Genomic DNA, 24,367 nt, shown 5'->3' with positions numbered 1-24,367 from the left:
CATCACATTACATAATGTAACTTATTACTGTTCTGTTTTATTATAGGATCCTGCTGTAATACATCACATTACATAATGTAACTTATTACTGTTCTGTTTTATTAAAGGATTATTACTAGAGAAATTCAGTTAAAAATACTGAATTGATTTACTTAACACACTAACTGAGAAAAACGTTATTACTAGAGAAATTCAGTTGAAATACTGAATTGATTTACTTAACACACTAACTTAGAAAAACGTTATTACTAGAGAAATTCAGTTGAAATACTGAATTGATTTACTTAACACACTAACTGAGAAAAACGTTATTACTAGAGAAATTCAGTTAAAAATACTGAATTGATTTACTTAACACACTGAGAAAAACGTTATTACTAGAGAAATTCAGTTAAAAATACTGAATTGATTCACTTAACACACTAACTGAGAAAAACGTTATTACTAGAGAAATTCAGTTAAAAATACTGAATTGATTCACTTAACACACTAACTAAGAAAAACGTTATTACTAGAGAAATTCAGTTAAAAATACTGAATTTATTTACTTCACACACTAACTGAGAAAAACGTTATTACTAGAGAAATTCAGTTAAAAATACTGAATTGATTTACTTAAACACACTGAGGAAAACGTTATTACTAGAGAAATTCAGTTAAAAATACTGAATTGATTCACTTAACACACTAACTGAGAAAAACGTTATTACTAGAGAAATTCAGTTAAAATACTGAATTGATTCATTAACACACTAACTGAGAAAAACGTTATTACTAGAGAAATTCAGTTAAAAATACTGAATTTATTTACTTCACACTCTAACTGAGAAAAACGTTATTACTAGAGAAATTCAGTTAAAAATACTGAATTGATTTACTTAACACACTGAGAAAAAACGTTATTACTAGAGAAATTCAGTTAAAAATACTGAATTGATTCACTTAACACACTAACTAAGAAAAACGTTATTACTAGAGAAATTCAGTTAAAAATACTGAATTTATTTACTTCACACACTAACTGAGAAAAACGTTATTACTAGAGAAATTCAGTTAAAAATACTGAATTGATTTACTTAACACACTGAGAAAAACGTTATTACTAGAGAAATTCAGTTAAAAATACTGAATTGATTCACTTAACACACTAACTGAGAAAAACGTTATTACTAGAGAAATTCAGTTAAAAATACTGAATTTATTTACTTAACACACTAACTGAGAAAAACGTCATTACTAGAGAAATTCAGTTAAAAATACTGAATTGATTAACTTAACACACTAACTGAGAAAAACGTTATGACTAGAGAAATTCAGTTAAAAATACTGAATTGATTTACTTAACACAGTAACTGAGAAAAACGTTATTACTAGAGAAATTCAGTTAAAAATACTGAATTGATTCACTTAACACACTAACTGAGAAAAACGTTATTACTAGAGAAATTCAGTTAAAAACACTCAATTGATTTACTTCACACACTAACTGAGAAAAACGTTATTACTAGAGAAATTCAGTTAAAAATACTGAATTGATTTACTTAAACACACTGAGAAAAACGTTATTACTAGAGAAATTCAGTTAAAAATACTGAATTGATTCACTTAACACACTAACTGAGAAAAACGTTATTACTAGAGAAATTCAGTTAAAAATACTGAATTGATTCACTTAACACACTAACTGAGAAAAACGTTATTACTAGAGAAATTCAGTTAAAAATACTGAATTTATTTACTTCACACTCTAACTGAGAAAAACGTTATTACTAGAGAAATTCAGTTAAAAATACTGAATTGATTTACTTAACACACTGAGAAAAACGTTATTACTAGAGAAATTCAGTTAAAAATACTGAATTAATTCACTTAACACACTAACTGAGAAAAACGTTATTACTAGAGAAATTCAGTTAAAAATACTGAATTTATTTACTTAACACACTAACTGAGAAAAACGTCATTACTAGAGAAATTCAGTTAAAAATACTGAATTGATTAACTTAACACACTAACTGAGAAAAACGTTATGACTAGAGAAATTCAGTTAAAAATACTGAATTGATTTACTTAACACACTGAGAAAAACGTTATTACTAGAGAAATTCAGTTAAAATACTGAATTGATTCACTTAACACACTAACTGAGAAAACGTTATTACTAGAGAAATTCAGTTAAAAATACTGAATTGATTCACTTAACACACTAACTAAGAAAAACGTTATTACTAGAGAAATTCAGTTAAAAATACTGAATTTATTTACTTCACACACTAACTGAGAAAAACGTTATTACTAGAGAAATTCAGTTAAAAATACTGAATTGATTTACTTAAACACACTGAGGAAAACGTTATTACTAGAGAAATTCAGTTAAAAATACTGAATTGATTCACTTAACACACTAACTGAGAAAAACGTTATTACTAGAGAAATTCAGTTAAAATACTGAATTGATTCACTTAACACACTAACTGAGAAAAACGTTATTACTAGAGAAATTCAGTTAAAATACTGAATTTATTTACTTCACACTCTAACTGAGAAAAACGTTATTACTAGAGAAATTCAGTTAAAAATACTGAATTGATTTACTTAACACACTGAGAAAAACGTTATTACTAGAGAAATTCAGTTAAAAATACTGAATTGATTCACTTAACACACTAACTGAGAAAAACGTTATTACTAGAGAAATTCAGTTAAAATACTGAATTTATTTACTTAACACACTAACTGAGAAAAACGTTATTACTAGAGAAATTCAGTTAAAAATACTGAATTTATTTACTTAACACACTAACTGAGAAAAACGTTATTACTAGAGAAATTCAGTTAAAATACTGAATTGATTTACTTAACACACTAACTGAGAAAACCTTATTACTAGAGAAATTCAGTTAAAATACTGAATTGATTCACTTAACACACTAACTAAGAAAAACGTTATTACTAGAGAAATTCAGTTAAAAATACTGAATTTATTTACTTCACACACTAACTGAGAAAAACGTTATTACTAGAGAAATTCAGTTAAAAATACTGAATTTATTTACTTCACACTCTAACTGAGAAAAACGTTATTACTAGAGAAATTCAGTTAAAAATACTGAATTGATTTACTTAACACACTGAGAAAAACGTTATTACTAGAGAAATTCAGTTAAAATACTGAATTGATTCACTTAACACACTAACTGAGAAAAACGTTATTACTAGAGAAATTCAGTTAAAAATACTGAATTTATTTACTTAACACACTAACTGAGAAAAACGTCATTACTAGAGAAATTCAGTTAAAAATACTGAATTGATTACCTTAACACACTAACTGAGAAAAACGTTATGACTAGAGAAATTCAGTTAAAATACTGAATTGATTTACTTAACACAGTAACTGAGAAAAACGTTATTACTAGAGAAATTCAGTTAAAAATACTGAATTGATTCACTTAACACACTAACTGAGAAAAACGTTATTACTAGAGAAATTCAGTTAAAAATACTCAATTGATTTACTTCACACACTAACTGAGAAAAACGTTATTACTAGAGAAATTCAGTTAAAAATACTGAATTGATTTACTTAAACACACTGAGAAAAACGTTATTACTAGAGAAATTCAGTTAAAAATACTGAATTGATTCACTTAACACACTAACTGAGAAAAACGTTATTACTAGAGAAATTCAGTTAAAAATACTGAATTGATTCACTTAACACACTAACTGAGAAAAACGTTATTACTAGAGAAATTCAGTTAAAATACTGAATTTATTTACTTCACACTCTAACTGAGAAAAACGTTATTACTAGAGAAATTCAGTTAAAATACTGAATTGATTTACTTAACACACTGAGAAAAACGTTATTACTAGAGAAATTCAGTTAAAAATACTGAATTAATTCACTTAACACACTAACTGAGAAAAACGTTATTACTAGAGAAATTCAGTTAAAAATACTGAATTTATTTACTTAACACACTAACTGAGAAAAACGTCATTACTAGAGAAATTCAGTTAAAAATACTGAATTGATTAACTTAACACACTAACTGAGAAAAACGTTATGACTAGAGAAATTCAGTTAAAAATACTGAATTGATTTACTTAACACAGTAACTGAGAAAAACGTTATTACTAGAGAAATTCAGTTAAAAATACTGAATTGATTCACTTAACACACTAACTGAGAAAAACGTTATTACTAGAGAAATTCAGTTAAAAATACTCAATTGATTTACTTCACACACTAACTGAGAAAAACATTATTACTAGAGAAATTCAGTTAAAAATACTGTATTGATTCACTTAACACACTGAGAAAAACGTTATTACTAGAGAAATTCAGTTAAAAATACTGTATTGATTCACTTAACACACTGAAAAAAACGTTATTACTAGAGAAATTCAGTTAAAAATACTGAATTGATTCACTTAACACACTAATTGAGAAAAACGTTATTACTAGAGAAATTCAGTTAAAAATACTGAATTGATTTACTTAACACACTAACTGAGAAAAACGTTATTACTAGAGAAATTCAGTTGAAATACTGAATTGATTTACTTAACACACTAACTGAGAAAAACGTTATTACTAGAGAAATTCAGTTAAAATTACACAATTGATTTACTTAACACACTAACTGAGAAAAACGTTATTACTAGAGAAATTCAGTTAAAATTACATAATTGATTTACTTAACACACTAACTGAGAAAAACGTTATTACTAGAGAAATTCAGTTGAAATACTGAATTGATTTACTTAACACACTAACTGAGAAAAACGTTATTACTAGAGAAATTCAGTTAAAAATACACAATTGATTTACTTAACACACTAACTGAGAAAAACGTTATTACTAGAGAAATTCAGTTAAAATTACACAATTGAATTACTTAACACACTAACTGAGAAAAACGTTATTACTAGAGAAATTCAGTTAAAAATACTGAATTGATTTACTTAACACACTAACTGAGAAAAACGTTATTACTAGAGAAATTCAGTTAAAAATACTGAATTGATTCACTTAACACACTAATTGAGAAAAACGTTATTACTAGAGAAATTCAGTTAAAAATACTGAATTGATTTACTTAACACACTAACTGAGAAAAACGTTATTACTAGAGAAATTCAGTTGAAATACTGAATTGATTTACTTAACACACTAACTTAGAAAAACGTTATTACTAGAGAAATTCAGTTGAAATACTGAATTGATTTACTTAACACACTAACTGAGAAAAACGTTATTACTAGAGAAATTCAGTTAAAAATACACAATTGATTTACTTAACACACTAACTGAGAAAAACGTTATTACTAGAGAAATTCAGTTAAAATTACACAATTGATTTACTTAACACACTAATTGAGAAAAACGTTATTACTAGAGAAATTCTGTTAAAAATACTGAATTGATTTACTTAACACACTAACTGAGAAAAACGTTATTACTAGAGAAATTCAGTTAAAAATACTGAATTGATTCACTTAACACACTGAGAAAAACGTTATTACTAGAGAAATTCAGTTAAAAATACTGAATTGATTCACTTAACACACTAACTGAGAAAAACGTTATTACTAGAGAAATTCAGTTAAAAATACTGAATTTATTTACTTAACACAGTAACTGAGAAAAACGTTATGACTAGAGAAATTCAGTTAAAAATACTGAATTGATTTACTTAACACAGTAACTGAGAAAAACGTTATTACTAGAGAAATTCAGTTAAAAATACTGAATTGATTCACTTAACACACTAACTGAGAAAAACGTTATTACTAGAGAAATTCAGTTAAAAATACTGTATTGATTCACTTAACACACTGAGAAAAACGTTATTACTAGAGAAATTCAGTTAAAAATACTGTATTGATTCACTTAACACACTGAAAAAAACGTTATTACTAGAGAAATTCAGTTAAAAATACTGAATTGATTCACTTAACACACTAATTGAGAAAAACGTTATTACTAGAGAAATTCAGTTAAAAATACTGAATTGATTTACTTAACACACTAACTGAGAAAAACGTTATTACTAGAGAAATTCAGTTGAAATACTGAATTGATTTACTTAACACACTAACTGAGAAAAACGTTATTACTAGAGAAATTCAGTTGAAATACTGAATTGATTTACTTAACACACTAACTGAGAAAAACGTTATTACTAGAGAAATTCAGTTAAAATTACACAATTGATTTACTTAACACACTAACTGAGAAAAACGTTATTACTAGAGAAATTCAGTTAAAAATACTGAATTGATTCACTTAACACACTAACTGAGAAAAACGTTATTACTAGAGAAATTCAGTTAAAAATACTAAATTGATTCACTTAACACACTAACTGAGAAAAACGTTATTACTAGAGAAATTCAGTTAAAAATACTGAATTCAAGGCACTAAGAAAACAAAAAGGTTATACCAATGATATTTTTAGCTAAAGAAAGATTAAACAAATACGAAAGCTAACAAATCATGTCTTAGTTTCGTCTAAATGATTTACATTAATATTTTACCAAGGAAACAAGCTTTAAACAACTTCAACCTTAATGTGTGGTTAATTATGGATAATTATATCCACATATTTCAGTTACAAATACCCATATCATTCATAGACTTCTGGTTAATGAAGTATACCAAACGAGAGATGACTGTGTTATCAACATTATTACTTTAGATATGAACTATATATATCTACCAAGAGATGACTGTGTTATCAACATTATTACTTTAGATATGAACTATATATATCTACCAAGAGATGACTGTGTTATCAACAGTATTACTTTAGATATGAACTATATATACCAAACGAGAGATGACTGTGTTATCAACAGTATTACTTTAGATATGAACTATATATACCAAACTATAGATGACTGTGTTATCAACAGTATTACTTTAGATATGAACTATATATACCAAACTATAGATGACTGTGTTATCAACAGTATTACTTTAGATATGAACTATATATACCAAACTATAGATGACTGTGTTATCAACAGTATTACTTTAGATATGAACTATATATACCAAACTATAGATGACTGTGTTATCAACAGTATTACTTTAGATATGAACTATATATACCAAACTATAGATGACTGTGTTATCAACAGTATTACTTTAGATATGAACTATATATACCAAACTATAGATGACTGTGTTATCAACAGTATTACTTTAGATATGAACTATATATATCTAACGAGAGATGACTGTGTTATCAACAGTATTACTTTAGATATGAACTATATATACCAAACGAGAGATGACTGTGTTATCAACAGTATTACTTTAGATATGAACTATATATATCTAACGAGAGATGACTGTGTTATCAACAGTATTACTTTAGATATAAACTATATATATCTAACGAGAGATGACTGTGTTATCAACAGTATTACTTTAGATATAAACTATATATATCTAACGAGAGATGACTGTGTTATCAACAGTATTACTTTAGATATGAACTATATATACCAAACTATAGATGACTGTGTTATCAACAGTATTACTTTAGATATGAACTATATATACCAAACTATAGATGACTGTGTTATCAACAGTATTACTTTAGATATGAACTATATATACCAAACTATAGATGACTGTGTTATCAACAGTATTACTTTAGATATGAACTATATATACCAAACTATAGATGACTGTGTTATCAACAGTATTACTTTAGATATGAACTATATATACCAAACTATAGATGACTGTGTTATCAACAGTATTACTTTAGATATGAACTATATATACCAAACTATAGATGACTGTGTTATCAACAGTATTACTTTAGATATGAACTATATATATCTAACGAGAGATGACTGTGTTATCAACAGTATTACTTTAGATATGAACTATATATACCAAACGAGAGATGACTGTGTTATCAACAGTATTACTTTAGATATGAACTATATATATCTACCAAGAGATGACTGTGTTATCAACATTATTACTTTAGATATGAACTATATATACCAAACTATAGATGACTGTGTTATCAACAGTATTACTTTAGATATGAACTATATATACCAAACTATAGATGACTGTGTTATCAACAGTATTACTTTAGATATGAACTATATATATCTAACGAGAGATGACTGTGTTATCAACAGTATTACTTTAGATATGAACTATATATACCAAACGAGAGATGACTGTGTTATCAACAGTATTACTTTAGATATGAACTATATATATCTACCAAGAGATGACTGTGTTATCAACAGTATTACTTTAGATATGAACTATATATACCAAACTATAGATGACTGTGTTATCAACAGTATTACTTTAGATATAAACTATATATATCTAACGAGAGATGACTGTGTTATCAACAGTATTACTTTAGATATAAACTATATATATCTAACGAGAGATGACTGTGTTATCAACAGTATTACTTTAGATATGAACTATATATATATCTAACGAGAGATGGCTGTGTTATGAACAGTATTAATTTAAATAGTAACTATATATATATATATCTAAAGAGAGATTACTGTGTTATGAATAGTATTAATTTAAATGGTAACTATATATATCTATCTAAAGAGAGATTACTGTGTTATGAATAGTATTAATTTAAATGGTAACTATATATATATATATATATCTAAAGAGAGATTACTGTGTTATGAATAGTATTAATTTAAATGGTAACTATATATATATATATCTAAAGAGAGATTACTGTGTTATGAATAGTATTAATTTAAATGGTAACTATATATATATATATATATATCTAAAGAGAGATTACTGTGTTATGAATAGTATTAATTTAAATGGTAACTATATATATATATATATATATATATCTAAAGAGAGATTACTGTGTTATGAATAGTATTAATTTAAATGGTAACTATATATATATATATCTAAAGAGAGATTACTGTGTTATGAATAGTATTAATTTAAATGGTAACTATATATATATATATATATATCTAAAGAGAGATTACTGTGTTATGAATAGTATTAATTTAAATGGTAACTATATATATATATATATATATCTAAAGAGAGATTACTGTGTTATGAATAGTATTAATTTAAATGGTAACTATATATATATCTATATATATCTAAAGAGAGATTACTGTGTTATGAATAGTATGACATCATAGTTACAATATATATATAGGTGTCACAGGTATATTATATATATATGTACATATTCTATGACTTCTTTATCTTCTGACGTCTTTTCTCCTTTTAAATGTCACAGGAACTGTAAATGGTTGTGGTATATGCTTATTGACATTTCTTGTAAGTTACGCATGACGTAATCACATGGTTCAGTTATCTAAAACACATGACGCCTTATCTTCAGTTAAGTGCATTACTGAGTTCAAATATATCGTAGTCACTGTGGTATTATGATATGACGTAACACGCTACACGAACGTAATTTATCTAGCTTGCAGTTAGCTCACATAGTTTGTAAAATGCAGCATAATTGTAGACAAAGTGTGGTGTTAAAGTAACTTTGGTAGAATCCATTAACAGTTAAAATCGTAGTATTTCTAGTTTTGTTTGCTCATAATCTCTAACCAACTCACTAAACATGATCCACGTGATTAGCATTCACTGAAAGAGACAGATGGATGAACGGATAGGATATTTTGAGATAAGACAAATATATTGGTTTATTTAAACACAACCTTTTAACACAGTGTGTTGTCAGTCCTACCTGGAACTTCTCCAAAAACCCACGAGATATTAATGACCATTTAGCTTGACCTTCCACGTCCACAAGTACGATAAAATGCGTTAACTACGACAAGAAACCATTAAATAGAGTACTTGAAGTAGTTATATCGAAAACAAATCGATGGCTACATGTACTATGTTCTCTCTTCTAAGCCCCCAAGTTCTATTTCCATTAAACATTAACCTTTGCTTGCGAGGTACCGGACTACATTCATCCATTTACAACTCAAACAGATCTGACAAGAATATTAGAACCTGTAGCGATCCCACAGGTACCTGTATATGAAGAGAGTATATATACACACAAACACTAGGATAAGTATGAAACGTATTTATGATTACATCTCTGTTGTTCAGGGATATTTGTTGGTTTTCTTCTGTTCTTGCGTATGTATGATATATAAAGGTCGGACAATAACGTCAATAAACAGTGGTTGTGGTCACTTCTTTCGAAATGTCATCTTTCTTGTTCTGATTTGTTATTTGAATATTTTCGTGTATTTTGTTTAATATTTATTTGTATTTGAAACTCTACGTACGTTCCCCATATTATTACATTGTTTTTAAAAGGGTTTGGGTTCTTTATATTAATAAAAACTTTTAAGAATGTTTTCCTTCTCCGTATAATATCCATACTGAATGACTTATGTGGACTTATGAAGTTCTGTATAATGTTGTATAAAAGAAGAAAAAAAATATTGTATTATACTATTTAAGTTTAGATATTTGTTTGGTAGAGGGCGCATGACCCAACATCTAGAAATTTTATGAAAATGAAGGTTTTAGACGTTTTATAAAATACGTAGACGTAATAGTATAGTTTATGTGCCATATTTGATGAAGCAGTGAGTTAGTAAGTTACTTACTCCATTATACACACACGCAAGTTTTTGGTTCTTTGATTCAATTAGTAATATAAACAAATAAATTAGCTAACGTGTTACCTATCTATTAGTGAGAGGAAATTTAACAAGTTTATTTATAAGCTAGGCATACCACTAATTGCAGAATTCGTTTTCAGAATGATGTTTGTGAAGTTAGGCCTACAAGTAAAGTATCCCGTAGCAAACATGAGAAAAAAAGTTAATCTGTTATCGTTACATGGATCACACTTGGTGTTAATTTTACCAAAAAACACAAAAGAACACCTTACAACAGTGTTGGGTTTGAGAATTTTAAGTTACTACAATAATACGTATTTTCAAAGACTTCACATTACGTTATAAGTAAGACATAAAACTAACGTGCGTAAGCTGTATCAGATGACCTAGAATCTCAGACTATTGACATTTGACACACGATGTCGTCAGATCCATCAGACCGACTACAAACTAATGTTGCTTCTAGAAAACTTCCTTCTTCTCGAACTATCACTTTGTAAAATAATTTTTTAATTTTGTTTTTTTTAATTCGCGCAAAGCTACAAGAGGGCTATCTACGCTAGCCGTTCCTATTTAACAGCGAAAGACTAGAGGGAAGGCAGCTAGACCTCACCATCCACCGCCAACTTTTGGGCTGCTCTTTTACCAACGAATAATTTGATTCACCGTCACATTATAACGCTCACACGGCTGAAAGGGCGAGCGTGTTTGGTGTGATTGAGATTCGAACTTGAAACCCTCAGATTACGAGTCGATCGTCCTAACCGCTGGTCATGCCGGGTCAAAACTATTTTGACCCTTGACCCCATGAATTACAAAAGCTGCTTCAAGTAATAGTACATCATTCAATGGTATCAAGTTTATGGTAGTTAGAGTTTTTTTATAGCATTTTAGTGAAGTGACAACTCGCGAACAAACAACCGACGAACCAAATGGAAAATCTCACCATATTAGGTGTAACAAATTTCCCAAGTTGGAAGGTACTTGCGCACAAACATGTACTTTCGTTTCTCATTACTTTTATATTATTCCAATATCGAACCGTGTGCTAATTACTCCAAAGTGTTTGTTTCTTTGTGTGGAATTAATCACAAAGCTGCACAATGGGTTATCTGTGCTCTGCCCACCACAGGTATCAAAATCAGATTTCTAGCCTTGTAAGTCATACCGCTGTGCCACTAGAGGGCTACTGGAAAGTGACACTATTATTTTGTCTCATTGTTTATAAAATCAGGTTAACTACGGGTTTTCGAGGCCAACACGTTTCTCAGTTTCTGTGACTCGAACTGTAAGGTTATTTTTGATTATTTATTCTGAAAGAGTAGCTGAGACTGTCTTTGCTCCATTGTATTATAGACATATAAAGAGTTGCATGTCAAGAACTCGTATTCACGGTTCCATATATCGTGACTTGTTTAACCAAGGTAGATATCACAGTCTCGAAGAACGCGTATTTCCAGACTAAGGCTTCCACTATGTTACATAACGGTCACTCGCTTTAACGAGGTTGGTCATCTATAATATATATTTACTTTAATAAATCAATATAGCATTTCAGTTTTTGATATAATAAAACATATAAACGGACATTCAAAGTTTCACTTTGTATTAAAATATAAACTTCACCATAGACGGCTTATGTGATGTTTACACATTGACTTTCCACGCTCAACATGAACTGTGTAAAATTAATATCTCTCTGCCCTGCTAGGTTCAACAGGTATTCTGTTATATCGACATCTCTGCCCTGCTAGGTTCAACAGGTATTCTGTTATATCGACATCTCTGCCCTGCTAGGTTCAACAGGTATTCTGTTATATCGACATCTCTGCCCTGCTAGGTTCAACAGGTATTCTGCTATATCGACATCTCTGCCCTGCTAGGTTCAACAGGTATTCTGCTATATCGACATCTCTGCCCTGCTAGGTTCAACAGGTATTCTGTTATATCGACATCTCTGCCATGCTAGGTTCAACAGGTATTCTGTTATATCGATATCTATGCATTGCTAGGTTCAACAGGTGGTGTTTTATTATGTTGAACTACTGATTTATATCTACGGTATATTTTTGGTTGCTCAGAATGTACCCATGAAAAGTAAACGTACACCAATCTTCTTATCTGATCACACGAATACGTGGAGGTCTAAAGTCTGACAAAACACTTATAACCGTACTTTCAGCTTGTGATAGATTTAGAGCACCATGGTACTATTCGTCTTGCTTCTTTTATCAAACCTTCTGTCGCACATGCGTTATATATATATGTGTGTGTGTGTGTGTGTGTGTGTGTGTGATTGTCAAATACTGTTTCTCTCCACCCAACGCCAGTAGTTGGGCTACTCTTTTACCAACAAAAAGTGGGACTGACCGTTGGCTGTCACATTATAACGCCCCCATGGCTGAAGGGAAGTCAAACACCTTACGTTCCTGACTTCGATGGAGTCCATCTCGATTGTAAAGGATGGTTGGATTTATGGACACCTTGTGTGAAAATAGTAAACAACAAAATGAATGTACTAGAACCGGAATTTTAACACTTTACATCTCACAGAGTGAGTATAGAAACAGAGTATTCTCACTGTCATACCTTTAGAACGATTGGTTTTCTATAGGATCAGAATTTATGAGGCACATAACGATTCTATGGTTTTATTTAACGAATTGTCACAAGACGTTTCCATTGGTTCTCTGTTGACACATAAAACATGACCTAAACGAACGTACAGTAAGCCTGCTAAGTTGTACGCTCTTATAATCACAATTTCTACAAATTATAGCCCCCGTCCCTTTATACAACGAATTCCCAAGTCTTAAATCTAAAACTGAAATCATTTCCACTGGTCAGCTGAAGGACGAACCTTGACCAGCTGTAGTCAGATCTGGTATCACTTCTAGTTTTATAAGTCCACAATTCTGCACGCAGAGCGGTTTGTAACGTGTAAGGTTATCTTTGCCCACCGCGGGTACTGAAACCCAACTTTTAGCGTCGTTAGGCGACATATTTACTGCTGATCCACTGGGTTACGGGCATAAATCAGAAGAATTATGATTGTCATGTTTAAAGCAAATTTAATAGGTTTTGAACAGACGTTAAAAGCTGTAATCAATATTCCAGTGAAGTGATTTATGGATATTGACATGTTCTAGTATGGTGTTTACGTAATTTAGGGTTCAAGTTAAGGGTTTTAAACGTTCCAGCTGATGTTTGTTTTGACCGTCGAACGGTTGAGCTACAAGAAACAAACACTTCTGCAGGGGCTTAAAATAACAACACTGATTACGGGTCTTCATATAACACTCATTCTTAACACAAAAGAAGGAGTGATTTCAGTTCAAAGGTTACAACTAAAGGAACTGTATGATTTACTCAAAGTAGGATGTCATTCGTTTTTAGGCCTAAGTTGGTTACTTGTAAATCTCATTCGAAGTTGACGTAGACGACAGGTCATTCATTCTAGGATATCTGAAACTGTTGATAACGAAGATATGAAACTTATATAGTGGTGTGATTATTGGTAACAGTGATATGAAATGTATATAATGGTGTGATTATTGGTGACAGTTGTATGAAACGTATACATTGGTGTGATTATGATATCTAACACTCTATGTGATGGCGCTTCACCGTATTGAGAGGTAAGATAGAAATATCAAATATATAAAAAGGCTGTTGCGAAAGTGGGGGGTGCATCGATATATTAAACCCTATTAACAACAGCACTTTCCCATATTAAGGGTGAAGATAAAAATGTCAAACATTATGAACGACCGGACTTTTTGACACGAAATATTGGTACGAAGTAATCGTAACCTCCTATCGCAGTTTGATTTTATAAAAAAGTTATATCAAAACAAACTAGTTTTATAAGATATACAGATGACCCCTGTTTAACTAAGTGTTCTACCTTTCGAATAATTCATAATTTATTTGCGATAGATAGAGTTGTGTTGGTAAAATTAAAACACTAACGTTTCGACATAAAGTCTTACCTATGGTCGTCAAAACCGTGGTTGCAAAGTAAAACGCCCCAGCGAATTTCCACTGTATTCCAGACTTGTGTGGTACACTCTTTATCATCACCGTCAACCATATTCTGTAGTCCTCCTTGCTAACGTTGTATTTTGTAAGCAGAATACCCTCCACGTGCTGGAGCGCCTCGCGCTGTTCGACCTCGTTGTCCGATTCTAGCGCATCAAAGATGGCGGCCCCGACCAAGAGGTAAGTGAAAGTGCACACAATGAGAGATAAGGTCCTAACGTTCTGCCTCTTCATTCCCACGTAGGTCAGAAGAAGGGATAGAACACAGGTGCTGAGAAATCGAACAGGAGGCTTTGAATAACCGAACAAAAGTTCAAGCCGTAAGTGTTATTAACGGAATGTTCCTCATAACACAAACACAGATTACAGCAATCTCTAAAGTTTCACACTTACACCTGTACTTATCTGGAAAATTTTCACCATTGTCATTTAAGTGGACAGATAGAAATACTGTAGACTTCCTTGCTGTTTTGATGACGACTTGGTTTTATAATAACACGAAAATCATAAACTAGTGATTAATGCCTGTATACCGTACTAGTCAGCAAAAACTAATAAAATAACAGTTACGGAAACTATCACTGTAGATACTAGAACTGCAGTTTCACTTATTTAATTACAACGTTTTATACAGTTCACTTACGGACAATAGATACATATGTGTACATATGGTAATCTTCAATAAGAATGTCGACACAAATGTGACTTTTAGGTTATCATGGAAGAGAGTTCTATGAAACTGACGTGTTTACACGTGATTGGTCAATATAACACAACTTCGTGAAGTAATACAAGTCTCACTAACGTTAAGCCTAAATTTAACGGAAAATAACTTTTCTTTTACATATTCACTTATGTTATTTAAAATAACGCCTGATATAAAAGATTGAAGATTTACCTTCTTGGATTAAATTGGGTTCGGTAACACTAAGCCTGATAACAATATAACCAAACTTTTACCCCTCTGAATTCATTGGGCCATCTTAGCCTAAAACAACAATACCTTTTAACAATAATCCAACCATTTTGTTTTGTTATTTTTGCTGATGGCGTTGAAGCTTCAGAAACTTGAATAAAATTTGAATTACTCCCACGGGAAAACCTTAAGTTCAACATTAAGATAGACGCTGTACTTGAAACAGGCTTGAAAACACAAGAGAAACACATCAATAGAAATAAAACCCATCTGCATCTGGTAAACAAGCCACGAACCTTTCAAATCAAGATGCCGTTATCTGGACGTCTAGATCACGTCTCGACCAGAGACAGCTCTTACCCTCCGAACAACCCCTTGAGAAGGTTGAACGCCTTCTGACAGTCTTTACCCGCGGCACAGAGACGCCACCTACGTGAGATCGCCGTGTCTTTCGCGTAACTTTATTAAACGTCGGAGATGAACGAAAATCAATTTGAACTGTCGTGATAGTGTGTAAATGCTGGATATATATAGAAATCAGTTTTAAAGAGAAAACCGAAATGTTTCTTTTTGTCAAATATTAAAATAGTCGAAATTATTTTAAACTGTTTCCCTACAAGTCAGAAAATAAATTCATGAATTTAAAACGTGCTACTTACATACCTGTTCCGATAATATATGTCGCCGTTTCAACGGCGCATGGAAAATACGTTAACGTAACCAGCCACCTATAAAACTACATTCTGAGTAATTTAAAACAAAAGAAATTAGTGTACGTCTAAAAAACATTATGAAGTTTTACATAGTACTATGTGACGTTGCTAAAAAGTAAGAGCCAGCGTTCTGCTGTAAAAGAAATTATTTTGTTTTGGAACAACACTTTGAGCTGAGAGGCAAAAACAGAATCAAGTACGTACAGAGTAAAGGTCATAACTTTCATAATATATAACGTAATTCATCCGACCTGGAGGTATCATAAATTGAGTATTGTCTCTCATGTAACAGATGCTGTGAAGATAAAATATTATGAGAAAAGTGCTACTCTTAATGCATTCTGTTGTTGGCCGGATTGTGTAATTTAAATTATTATTCGAAATATGATATAATATCATGTATTTTATTAATTAATTAATAATTCTTCGCCAGCTTAACATTTAATATGGTTTAACGTTTCAGATACAGTGGCATTGTTTTGAGTATTGTTTAATGTTTGTTTCGGGTACAGCTTGGTATTGTTTGAGTATTGTTTAATGTTTGTTTCGGGTATAGTGGCATTGTTTGAGTATTGTTTGATGTTTGTTTCGGGTACAGCTTGGTATTGTTTGAGTATTGTTTAATGTTTGTTTCGGGTACAGTGGCATTGTTTGAGTATTGTTTAATGTTTGTTTCGGGTACAGCTTGGCATTGTTTGAGTATTGTTTAATGTTTGTTTCGGGTACAGTGGCATTGTTTGAGTATTGTTTAATGTTTGTTTCGGGTACAGTGGCATTGTTTGAGTATTGTTTAATGTTTGTTTCGGGTACAGTGGCATTGTTTGAGTATTGTTTAATGATTTTTTCGGGTACAGTGGCATTGTTTGAGTATTGTTTAATGTTTGTTTTGGGTACGGCTTGGTATTGTTTCAATATTGTTTAACGTTTGTTTCGGGTCATTGCTTGAGTATTGTTTAATGTTTATTTCAGGCACAGCTTGGTATTGTTTGAGTATTGTTTAATGTTTATTTCGGGTACAGCTTGGCGTTGTTTCAATATTGTTTAATGTTTATTGCATGTACATATAATATTGTTAATCCTTTAAAAGAAGCTCTCTAATATTCCAAACACTGATAAAAATAGATATAGAAGTTTTTAGAACGTGGTAAAGTAGATTTAAAAAAACAATATTTGAACCTATTGAAATATTGTAATTATCTGCTGTTATGTTTTCCACAAACTTGTATTTACATTTTACTCATATTTTCTAACTGTTTTAAAGTAATTAAATTAAACCTTATTCCATCTTCACATGGTTTTGGGCCCGAGGTTGGAAACTTAAGTTTACTAAGTTTTTCGTAAAAACTGACTTTTTCCGTGGTTATAGCCAGTTTTTATTAGTTCTTCATTAATACAATTTTAAGATTATTGTTCTCTTTATCAACCGTATTAATGGGTAAGTCCCCCTCTAGTACAGCGGTAAGTCTACGGATTTACAACGCTAAAATCAGGGGGTTCGATTCCCCTCGTTGGGCTCAGCAGATAGCCCGATGTGGCTCTGCTCTAAGAAAAACACACACACATTATTGAGTAAACAAGATGCAAAGCTCCACCTGATGGAAGTATAAAACTCCATGTTTTCTAAGTTAAAAAGAAACAAATATAATTATGCTTGTGGAAGAAAACTGTTTTATTTTCTTCGATATATTTAACCAGGTTGTCCGCCGTCTCTTCCATGAGAACCGACGGAGAATGTTTCACTGTTCTGATAAACTTTTCCTGTATGGTGATAAATGAAAAGTACGTCAGTGTCAGAAAACCAGTAGCTTTGTGAGTCCAAACAAGAAGGCAAACAAAACCAGTAGTTTTGTAGAGCGAACAAACACGTAAGAAAGATTGTGATAATTTTACAAAAGTGCTAATGTTAAGACTTATAAAAAAAAAACCAAAAACGACAAAGATTTATGACTTTACGTTCGAGAAATGCGGTGCTTCGTTATTTCTTACAGAAATATACGTTACACAAGCAAAGTGTTAGCTTTAGTCCCGCCTTTTTATTTATAAAAATAAAAAAAATTGAAACGTAAATTGAAAAGAAAACTAGAACTAAGATATAGGGTGTTCGGAAAGTCACTGTGCAGTTTTCTCTGTTAATAAATATATAAGTGTACAGTGACTTTTCGAACACCCGGTATATAAATACATTATTTTGACGATTTTCCACAGTATTCACAGTACGATAAAGTGTTATATTGGGAGTTGGTTCCCTGTGAGAACTTGACAACCTGAAGAGAAAATCACTAGATTTGTCATTTGTCGTGACAGTGTAAGAATGTTTTTGGTCGCTACTTCTTTTTAATTTGTTATATGACAGCGTAAAATTTGTTTAAACAGCGTTTTTTTTAATTAGAAGTTTTTCGAGTTCAACCTACTATAGAAAAAAAATCAAAATTAATTCGATCTTAAGACGAACGTTTTTAGTAAATAATGAGATGTTAAAGCTGTTACTGAGTGTGTGCGTGTGTTTTCTTATAACAAAGCCATATCGTGCTATATGCAATGTCCACCTGAGGGAAATCCATGATCGTAAATCCAACGGGGGACGTGCCAAAGAGATAAACTGCTCGTAAAACAAATTTTGGCAACCTACGTGGCGACGTCTATAGATTTAAACCTGTAAAGAAAGTATTTAAAATACATCATTCAGTCAAACAACTACGAAACCTGTCTACATACAGTAATATTCAGTCTCGTGTAGTTCTAGAAAATTACATGCGAAACAATTTACGTTTGGATGACGAGCGATTTGTTTATCAATAATTTATTTGGTTAGCACCAAATTCCTGTGCTTTTGGTATTCAAATTTCACCGGGTAGATTTTTGGTTGAAGGGTTCTTTGAAATCCTTTTCGAAGAAGGATATTAATTTAGCAAGGTTTTTAGATAATTTTGGATAAGAGAACTTCAAAGTTCTCCACGAAGTGAAAGAACTCACACAGAGAACGTTTACAGCGTGAACGGACACTGATAGCATGCTACAAGCTAACTGGGACAGCGTGAACGGACACTGATAGCATGCTACAAGCTAATTGGGAGAAAAGAACTTATATACTTACGAAGAAGAACCTTTTTAACCCAGAAAGTCATATGATGAATCTGGACGTATTTCTTGATACAAATGGTAACATGATAAATAAGTTTTAAAGTTTACAAGACTGACAAGCAGAGGCTACTGTAGGATAGAATTTCCGTCTGGCCCCAAATATATACGAACATTACTGTACAATACCCTATTAACACCTGATCCCAGAAGATTAATGACGCTTACATTGTATTACGGTAGAGGTAACTACAACCCATGGGTCATGCCGATCAGCTAGTCGTGTGTGTGCTCGTTATTTTGGTGCTAGTAACAAACACATAATTCACGAACCTCAGAATTAACACTCATTTTCAATATGATAATAACACCCATTTTCATTATGATGATGGCCACAAAGCTCAAAACAGATTATTCTGATTTGCTCACATAACTATAATATCTCCTCGTGCGAATCCAAAGAAATATCGTGCCTTTGCTCTGCATTGAAGCTGAGAAAGAGCAAGCCCAAATTGAAGCCGAGAAAGAGCAAGCCCATATCGAAGCCGAGAAAGAGCAAGCCCAAATTGAAGCCGAGAAAGAGCAAGCCCATATCGAAGCCGAGAAAGAGCAAGCCCAAATTGAAGCCGAGAAAGAGCAAGCCCATATCGAAGCCGAGAAAGAGCAAGCCCAAATTGAAGCCGAGAAAGAGCAAGCCCAAATCGAAGCCGAGAAAGAGCAAGCCCAAATTGAAGCCGAGAAAGAGCAAGCCCAAATCGAAGCCGAAAAAGAAATCCCTTGGGAGGTCATTCAGGTTTCAGCAAGACATGTGACAAAATTATGAAATTTCTTTTGACCAAAAATTATGCAAGATGTTTCCCAGTTTTGTAAAAGTTGCCATACATATTCAGTGATGTCGAGAAAACCTTTGTGAACCTGACGATGACCGAAGAAGGTCGAAACGTTGTTCGCTCTTCTACGTAAAACATTTTCTCAACCCAAACGAGCCGTTTTTGCATATATATTTGCCATACATATTGATCGGTTGGAAAACATAACCAGAATATACCTGTTGCTCCTTTGAAACGTATCTCAGCTTTGGAAGAACTTTTCAATCGTGATTATGTTAAGCCAAAAATATAACGTTTGTGTTAAACATTTTCATATACTGTATAATTTTATGATCATTAGGTTATTTGTTTTGATTGGGTTATGTACTGTCATGGTTTTTGAAATTGACAACAATACAATGTATATACACATGCATAACATCGTAGTTACAAATTGTCTACTGCTAATATTTAAATCTCTGAGGAGGGAGGTGTAACAGATTTAATGTTACATATCTATGTTTGTTTCAGTTGTGTGTAACCTGTATTGTTAAGTGTGCATTGCGTAAGTTTCACCTGTTCTCTAAATTTGTAGATCCGCCAGAGTAATAATCAACAATATATATTTTACGAAAACACTAGCGCAAGTTTGAATATAGTTGAGCCTGATGAACTTTATAGCACTTCGCTTAAATATTATAAACCGCTACAGTCAGTATACTATAAGCCTCGGAAGCTATAACTGTAACAAACACTTAACAGTAAAAAAACTACAGATATTAAATTTGATAAGGAATGTATATAGATTTCGAACGTTACGACCCGTTCAACCTCAGAGAATTAACTTCGAACAGTAGTATTTTTGTGAGGACATTTAAGTGTCTTCGTCGGTAAAAAGTAAGCTTGTAAACCGCGTTAAGTTAAACAAGAAAAGAGCTAGCTGGTATTCCCGTCAAACGAAGTATATATGTGTATCAACATAAAATGAATTCTTTCGTCATAGACGTGAACCGTTGATAAAATATTCAGTTTCAGACCATATAAAAGACTGAATATTGTTTGTGAATTTGGAAACTGTTTGTATATAAATCATTATTTATCATAACTGTTTGCAATAACCATTATTATACATTGTATTATTGTTTGTATATTAAAATATATTTGTGTTTAAAAAGAAAATTGTGTACGTATATCAATCTTATTGGCAAATATCATAAAGTTCATACATACCAAAATTCAATTAACTTACAAATTAAAATTAAAATTCCGTTTATTTGAAATATAAACTGAAATTAAAATGTTCGACTATTTGAAATCGTAATACGTAACGTGTGTAACATAATAAATCGGAGACTTGTCCAAGATAAATTATAATACGTAACAATGGTGAATTTAATGTTGGGGTGAACAGTTTGGTTTGGTTTGTTTTGAATTTTGCGCAAAGCTACACGAGGGCTATTTGCACTAGCCGTCCCTAATTTAGCGGTGTGAGACTAGAGGGAAGGGAGCTAGTCATCACCACCAACCGCCAACTCTTGGGCCACTCTTTTATCAACAAATAGTGGGATTGGTCGTAACATTATAACGCCTTCACGGTTGAAAGGGGGAGCATGTTTGGTGTGACGGGGATTCGAACCTGCGACCCTTAAATTATGAGTCTATTGCGTTAACCACGTGGCTATGCCGGGCCGGTGGGTGAACAGAATTTTATTTGGTGAATATAATGTTGGGGGTAGAGGGAACAGAGTTTATATGTCCAAAGAATTTTTTTGTTTTTTTATAGAATTGTGTTTTCTTACAACAAAGCCACATCGGGCTATCTGCTGAGTCCACCGAAGGGAATCCTAACCCTGATTTTAGCATTGTAAATCCATAGACTTGTCGCTATACCAGCGCGGTTCGTGTTTTATAGAAGTGAATCTGGGAAACATGTCCTAAATGTATCTGTAATCAGTACGGGGAATGTGGGTTAGGGATGAAGCGCAGTATATATATCTTGCGTTTCGTATCTAAGTGGCGAAACGGGCTTCTCTGTTCTCATATCATGCAGTCATCAGATTTTCCATATCTGAAATAATGTTACTGTTTGTGAACACTGCTTCTAATTATAATTCGTCTCTTCCTTTTTCTATGAATTTATTGTTTTTCTCTTCATGTCAATTTTCTAGCTGTTAATTATATCCATACATAAAACTCAAACTCAAGAATGATACTGAGTTAATGAAATTTAAAAGGGAAACCGTTAAATGCAGTATTAACTGTGAGTTCATTTAGAACCGGCCTTGGCCCGACACGGCCAGGTGGTTGAGTTACTCGACTCGTAATCTTAGGGTCGTGGGTTCGAATCTCCATCACACCGAACATGCTCACCCTTTCAGCCGTGGGGGCGTTAATAGTTACAGTCAATCCCACTGTTCGTTGGTAAAAGAGTATCCCAAGAGTTGGCGGTGGGTGGTGATGACTAGCTGCCTTCCCTCTAGCCTTACACTGTTAAATTAGAGACGTCTAGTGCAGATAGCCTTCGAGTAGCTTTGCGCGAAATTCAAAAGAAACTAAACCAGAACCGGACTTCTTAGTGAAAGCCACCTATGTTTAAGCCAGTTAACATGGAAACTTCTTTCTCAAAATATGTTTTGACTCAAGAAACGTTACGTAGTTGGTTCAGCCGTTAGCAACGTCTTCTAGAACTAGTAATGACAATACTATTGGCTGGTTTAAGTACCACTTTTCATGTGACTAAAACCGTGTAGTTTAATTACCTATCGTGACGTGACTAAAAGTAACGGTGATTGATTGTTTAGAATTAAGCACAAAGCTACACAATGAGCTCTGTCCATCAGGGGTGTCGAAACCAGGTTTCTAGTGGTACGTGTCCATAGACACACCGTTGCGCCACTTGGAGGATCGAAAGTTAGGTAGGGTAAATGTATCGTTCAGATTAATCACCTATCGTCACGTGACTATAAGGTAAACAAATTGTTTGGAATAAACTTTTTCTTTCCCTAAATGAACAATCAGTGAATTATTATTTTTTTTTACAAATTATAATTGTAAACAATATTCTAGTAACCTTGTTTTTTTAAAAAAAAACTCTTAAACTCGGGTTCTTTATTTGCGTTAAACGTTTGATCGGTTTGGAAAGACACATCACTTCTGAAAATAATTATACGTATAACTGTGTTTGTGTCTGATAGATGTCCAGTGTACTGACTGGTATTATTGGGTTGGTATGACCAGATGGTTAAGGCACTCGACTCGTAACGTGAGAGTCGCGTGTTTGAATCCTCGTAGCACCAAACATGCCCTTTCAGCCGTAGGTGCGTTATAATGTGACGGTGAATTCCACTATTCGTTGGTAAAAGAATAGCCCAAGAGTTGGCGGTGGGTGGTGAAGACTAGCTGCCTTCCCTCTAGTCTTACACTGCTAAATTACGAACGGCTAGCACAGATAGCTCTCGTGTAGCTTTGCGCGAATTTCAAAAACAAACAAACTGTTATTATTGAAATTGTAAAACTCGTTTACATCCAGAACAGTCATATAGCTTTATAGATCGGTTCCAGAACAGTCATATGGCTGTATAGATCGGTTCCAGAACAGTGACATAGCTGTCTGCTGTGTAACTTATAGATCGGTTCCAGAACAGTCATATAGCTGTCTGCTGTGTAACTTATAGATCGGTTCCAGAACAGTCATATAGCTGTCTGCTGTGTAACTTATAGATCGGTTCCAGAACAGTCATATAGTTGTCTGCTGTGTAACTTATAGATCGGTTCCAGAACAGTCATATAGCTGTCTGCTGTGTAACTTATAGATCGGTTCCAGAACAGTCATATAGCTGTCTGCTGTGTAACTTATAGATCGGTTCCAGAACAGTCATATAGCTGTCTGCTGTGTAACTCATAGATCGTTGAGTTGTGAACGAACTGTAATAAAAGATATAACAGTACAGAAGTTCAGTACGATAAAAGATTATCAAATTGTTGGTCACAGTTGACTAAACCTGGCAGAAAAAGTGTGCCCATTTAGGAGTTTAGAGAAATTAACTTGGAAGTGAAATCCAGTAAGGTAATAATTTTCGTCATATATTAAATTGTACGACGAGTATACTTAATTATTTTACTCGATAACGCACGTGGAA

At 32.2% G+C, this 24,367-nt stretch overlaps 1 pseudogene across 1 annotated transcript in view; it reads right to left on the bottom strand.

The window, feature by feature from the left end:
- Nucleotides 1–15,957, bottom strand: part of LOC143246702 (two pore potassium channel protein sup-9-like) — a 49,191-nt pseudogene extending 33,234 nt beyond the window's left edge. The window contains exons 1-2 of the transcript XR_013026100.1: nt 15,716–15,957; nt 14,664–14,983 (exon numbers count right to left, since the gene is read on the bottom strand). The product of XR_013026100.1 is annotated as a two pore potassium channel protein sup-9-like (transcript). The remainder of the gene's footprint in view (nt 1–14,663; nt 14,984–15,715) is intronic.
- Nucleotides 15,958–24,367: the final 8,410 nt, after the last annotated feature.

Source organism: Tachypleus tridentatus, chromosome 3 (genome assembly GCF_004210375.1).
Source record: "Tachypleus tridentatus isolate NWPU-2018 chromosome 3, ASM421037v1, whole genome shotgun sequence".
Taxonomy (NCBI): Eukaryota; Metazoa; Arthropoda; class Merostomata; order Xiphosura; family Limulidae; genus Tachypleus; species Tachypleus tridentatus.
Note: the sequence above shows the minus strand (reverse complement) of the source record. Positions and strands in the feature narration are given on the sequence as shown.